The sequence below is a fragment of the Pleurodeles waltl genome, chromosome 6 (assembly GCF_031143425.1).
Source record: "Pleurodeles waltl isolate 20211129_DDA chromosome 6, aPleWal1.hap1.20221129, whole genome shotgun sequence".
In the NCBI taxonomy this organism is placed as follows: domain Eukaryota; kingdom Metazoa; phylum Chordata; class Amphibia; order Caudata; family Salamandridae; genus Pleurodeles; species Pleurodeles waltl.
The window spans coordinates 1,011,220,033-1,011,226,108 of NC_090445.1; positions in this window are offsets into that span (position 1 = coordinate 1,011,220,033).

Genomic DNA, 6,076 nt, shown 5'->3' on the forward strand with positions numbered 1-6,076 from the left:
CGGCTTCGGGGTATCACTGCTTTTGGAAGTTAGTACCTATGGCACTTTCCTGCTATTTCCCTCCCATGCACACATCAACTTTGGTTGCTGCACTATGTTGTGTGACAGGTTTGTAAATCAGGGCCAAAATATCATTTTTGCACTGATCAGTCAGTACAAATGGTCTTTATCTAATGATTGACCAGAATGATGCACAATTACTGTAAACAACTGCAGAAGTGCAACCCACTCGAGCAATTTATGTGATCTGAAGTCAGAGGTGACCAGCATGTCCAAAGTTCGAATCCTGGAAAGTCAAAGGCCTTGATTATGAGCACCCTGCTTAATTCCAATATCTGCTGTAATGCCTGTTAAACATATATATCGGAACTAAGAATTTTGGAGGAAACACCACTAACCTGCAATTTTCACCATCTAAGGTTCAGCTGGTCGAATTTGATGATATATGGTGGGGAAGATATGCAAAATAAATACCGGGCCAATGCAATTTTGATCTAATGATAATTATAAAGTTGCTGACACCTGAGCATCAGATTTTATTGGGTGCAATATTTATTACATTCAACACCTCACACTTGACAAATCAGAACCTATCTGGAACATCACCATCTTCTGGACAACAGGATTCAGAAAGAACTGCAGCACCAAAACAGCACTCATCGCAGCCACTGACAACATTTGAAACATCTTGGACTGATGAGAAACAGCAGTCCTCATCCTGCTCAACCTCTCCAAGACCTTTGACACTGTCTCTACAACAGTTTCATTGGAAGACTCCACAAGATAGACATACAAGGATCTGCTCTCAAAAGCATCTGTTCTTCCTCACAAGAAGATCCCAAAGGATCAGGCTGCCACCCTTCAGATCAAAGACTAAAAAACTGATCACAGCCTCACTCTCATGACACCACTTCCTAACATCATCTGATCGTAAGACATCACTGACATTTCCCATGTCGATTACACCAACTCATCCTCTCCCTAATGGACAAGACAAACACCACCAGGATCAACTTTATCAATTGCATGTTCATGATAGCAGAGGGGATGCAAAAACAACAGTTTGAAGCTCAACTTCGACAAGATGAAAGTACTGCTCTTTGGAAAGAAGACACCCACAGGACATTGCACCTGGTAGCTGTGGGAGTTAGTACTAACACTCACATCCACTGACCATGCAAGAGATCTAAGTATCATCTTAGATGACAAGCTCAACATGACGGCTCAAGTCAGTGCATTGGGCACTCCCTGCTTCCACATCATATGCATGCTGCCAAAGATCTTCAAACAGTTGCATCAGAACACTAGATATACTGTCACACAAACACTCATCACCAGCAGGCTGGACTATGGCAAGACTCTCTATGCCGGAATCGCCAAACAACTCTTACACAGACTCCAGACCATCCAGAACGCAGCCACAAGACCTTCCATGCTGCACTCCCATCACATCACACCTCAGGAAACTTTATTGGCTCCCCATTCACAAGTGTAGTCAATTCAAACTTCTCATGCACACATACAAAGTCCTACACATCACAGGACCAGAATACCTGAACAGCAACATACTCTCTGCCTTACTCTCACACCAAACACACTCCTTGCATCCTCCAAAGCAAAACTGGAGGTCGCTCATTCTTCCACATCACACTCAAGACATGGAATGACCTTGCTCAACAGATCAATCAGAAGCTGAAGACTTGTATGTTTATATAAGCACCTTAGGACCATACACCTAAACACTTAAGCGAAGCGCCTTAATACCTCTTGGGTGATTAGTACTCTATACAAATCAACATAACATACCATAATAAAAAATAACACAACACCTAGCCAATTTTAATGTGGTCTAAAGTCACAATTTAAAGCCTTTGAGGTCTAAAAATAAATGGGCATATTTAGCAATTTATGACGTAGCGCAATGCAGCAAGCCACCTTGCTGCACTGCTGCACTGCGCTGTGTAAAAAAGAAAAGGCAGGAATTTGCCATATTTAACATTATACAGTGCATTCCCGTCATTTTCTAGAGCTGACGCAACATTATTGCAAGGGTGCCTGTGTTGTGGACAGGATTGTTTTTGTGCAGGAAGGAGCGTCTTCCAGCACATTTACTAACTTTAGAGGCATTTTCCTCTTTATATGTGTGCTGCAGAATAAAGCGCACTCAGAAAGAGAAAATCACAAAGAGAAATAAAGATATTTCTCCTCATTGCATCCCTGGTGGAGAGGCGTACAATTCTGACACATTCCCTGGTCTACCAGTGTTGGTAAATTTGGGAATGTGTCAAAATCCATGGGTGGATCCATGGGAACACCCATGCTCCACCCAAGGAATGCCTCCCTGCCACAAAGTAATGCAAAGCAGTGATTTGTGCTGCCTTGCATTACTCTAAATTTATGAAGCCAAATATGTCCAAGCCCCTTGCAAGGGGAACCTGTGCCGCTTTATTAATTTAGATTTTGCATCGTCCTTGTGACGCCTTGCCTGGTGCAAGGGGGATACAACACTTTGATAGATCTGGCCCCAAGTACAGTTGCACTAAATTATGTGCACATTTGTTACAAGTATTGTTTAGCAAAAAAGGCAAATATATGAGTTTAAGCAACAAATAAACTAAACCACTGAAGGCATTGCTAGAGAAAGATGGTAATTTCCAGTTGCATCCTGTTTTACTGTTGTCACTAGATTAGTCCAGAGCTGTGATTATGAGATTTGTGGAGTGGAATTCCCATGTGAAATTCCACACTGCAGAAATGTAAGTGGCCTGATCTTCACATATCAGGACCTCCCAGATGTGAGCACATGGCACCTGATAACATAGCTTTGGGAAATGGCTGCTGTATAATTTGGTTCCACTAACCCTCCACTGATGTGCGAGGGACATGTATTGCTCTCTGACCAGGTACCATCCTCCACTTATGTCTCCCACAGGCACCAGTCCTGATCGTCCTACCCCACCCTGCACCAGCCACTTCACTGAAATTTACACACTAGCTCACAGCAGGTGGTAGAGACTTGAATGAAATCCCTTAGAAATGGGAATCCCATGTGGAAGTCTGAGTACAAATACAGGTCTAAATAGTTATTCTCCATTGTCAGAACTCCGTTTGGGGGCCACGAGGCACACAGGAGTTGCTGGGCTCAACTGAGATGGTTGAGACCTTTTATTCCTGATGTCCTGGTGTCACCCTACTATGGATCCCACTCAAGAAGGTTAAGCACCCCTTCTGCACCTGACTCTCAGCGGGGTAGCTTAGCTTGAGCAGTCAAGGCTCCCTCAAGGGAATCTCAGCTTCAGCTCAGTGAACACAACTCATAACTCAATATGTGGACAGTGCATGCAATAAATCAATGTCTAGTCAAATACTTTTTGTATATAAAGAAGTATTTTATTTCTAACTCTACACATGCAAAGTTAAACAAAATTCAAAAAGCAATAGCACTATTACCTTCAGGTCGGGGCTCTAGTAGTTACCAGGCCACTCCTTGTCCTCCCACCTCTAGTTCAACAGATTCAGTGTTATTCCCTGTTCATGGAAGGCCGCCTCCACGGAATGTAAACTATTAGGGCGTATTCAAGAGTTCCTCCCTCTGACTCTGTAAGTAAGTTCCGTTTTTAGAGTCTAGAGATTAGCATCACCAATGGTGGTATGCACCTTGGGGGCCCCAAAGTCCCAGTTCTCAGCTTACCCGCTCCAGCAGCAAAGTACTTCATGGCGGTGCAGTTCGGTCCTGTTCTGGTTTGGCTGAGTCAAGCCGCCCGTGGTCACACACAGCAGCACCTGGCAGGCACCAGCTATCTTTCCTGAGCCACGTTACCTGCGGATTTGAGACTGGTGATGTGTTCCAGCAGTTATGCGTTAAGTGGGGGTGGTGGTCTCCTTGTTCTGATGGGGTTCCATTGGGGAGGTCCTCAACATTCAGTTGAGTCCCGCATTGGTCACAACAGTTTCTTGGGTGATGACCTGGACTTCTCAGTTTCAAAGTCTCCGACGGCCCCTCTTGGCATGTGTGGTCAGTTCTCTGGTTTTCACACTCTGGTCACTATAGTCTTACGTCATTTCTCACAGTGGCACCTCCTGGCATACGGGGTTGCACCACAAGGACAAAGACCCGATCGATGTGGGGACGTGTTCCTTCCATCACAGGCCTTGATCCACTCAATGGCAGCCCCCTGGGCAGAGGCCCAATCATTGTGGGGATGGTTTTCTCCTGTCACAAGCTTTTGCCAATCAGTGACGGTCCCTGCTGGCCTACAAGGTTGCCACATCAGTTAGGCACATGGGCAATGGCCCGATCAATGCGGGGATTGGGCATCTCCCACTGCGCTTCCTCTACCTCAGTCCATGGCAGCCCCTCCTGACATATAGGATCACCAATAAAGTCTAGCACACTAGCTATGGTGCAGGGCTGAATTCCTCACAACTTGCACAGAGCTGCGTCACGGCAGTGCTCCCTTCTGAACCTCACTCCCTTCTATGCTCTCCTCTTCCTCACAGACACACCCGTCTTGGTGAGCAGGCAGGCAGGCACTGGTGCTCTAGGCTCCTAGGCAGGTGATCTTGACTTCTCTGTGTGATGTCCTCTCACACACCAGGGAGAATAGCCGGCTGGGCCCCTAGTCCTAGTTACAGGCAGAAGTTGTGCAGAGCTTCCCCTCCTCAAACAGCCCTGCTGGGTGCTCAGCAGAAGAGTCTCAGACTCTTCTACTTATAGTTCTTTTCCAGACACAAAGGCCCTGATTTTAACCTTGGCGGACGGCGGAGGCCGTCCGCCAAGGTTCCGCCGCCAAATGACCGCACCGCGGTCACAAGACCGCGGCAGCCATTCTAACATTTCCTCTGGGCCGGCGGGCGCTCTCCGAAAGAGCGCCCGCCGGCCCAGAGGAAATGCCCCTGCAACGAGGACGCCGGCTCAGAATTGAGCCGGCGTAGTTGCAGGGGTGCGACGGGTGCAGTTTGCACCCATCGCGTATTTCAGTGTCTGCATGGCAGACACTGAAATACTTTGCGGGGCCCTCTTACGGGGGCCCCTGCCGTGCCCATGCCATTGGCATGGGCACGGCAGGGGCCCCCAGGGGCCCCGCGGCACCCCCTACCGCCATCCTGTTCATGGCGGGTTTCCCGCCATGAACAGGATGGCGGTAGGGGCTGTCAGAATCCTCATGGCGGCGGAGCGCGCTCCGCCGCCATGAAGGATTCCCCCGAGCAGCGGTAAGTCGGCGGGAGCCCGCCGACTTGCCGCTTCTGACCGCGGCTGAACCGCCACGGTCAGAATGCTCGTGGGAGCACCGCCAGCCTGTTGGCGGTGCTCCCGTGGTCGGTGGCCCTGGCGGCCACCGGCCGCCAGGGTCAGAATGACCCCCAAAATGTGATTTAGTTTCCTGGATGTTTAAAGTTTTATGTTGGGGCTCTGCTCCTTTGAAATTGACATCTCTCCCCTTTCTTCTTCCTCCTGAAGGAATTCTCCCAGAGCAGGCAGGACTTCGAAGCTGATTAACCAACAACAAGATTCGGGGAGAGTGACCAGAGTTCACACCTGCATGCCAGGCACAGTGATATGTGCATCAAAGGTTAATCTTGGACCCTTCTCTTTATGATTCCCTTATCAACTCTATCTTCCTCTTCTTGACATGTGTCCAAGCCCCTTTCATTGTGATCTGTCACCGAATCAAAGAGCCCTTTGAAATTCACAGGGAGAGCCTGGATCCCTCTCATCCAGTGCTTATTCCACCTAGCTTACAGGAATGCAGCAAAACACAAATCTCTCATGGGGGATTGCTGTACTCATGTTTTCACCAGACAGATCTTGTTTTCCCAAATTGGAACCCAAGGACCTCCATGTCATGTACAATTGCAGGTACTTCTAGATTCAGTGTACATTCACAGTATATGCCACTGTCTAGCACTGTTATCCTCCTGTTTAATGCTACCACCAGCATGCTGGACACATTCAGCCTGCACACACTGTTCCGTACTGCAGTCTCTCTGTACTGCACCTGAGTGTGTTATTTTAAAAGAACACCCTGCTAGCACACACATTTTACCATGTGCGCACTGCACCACGCTTTACCTT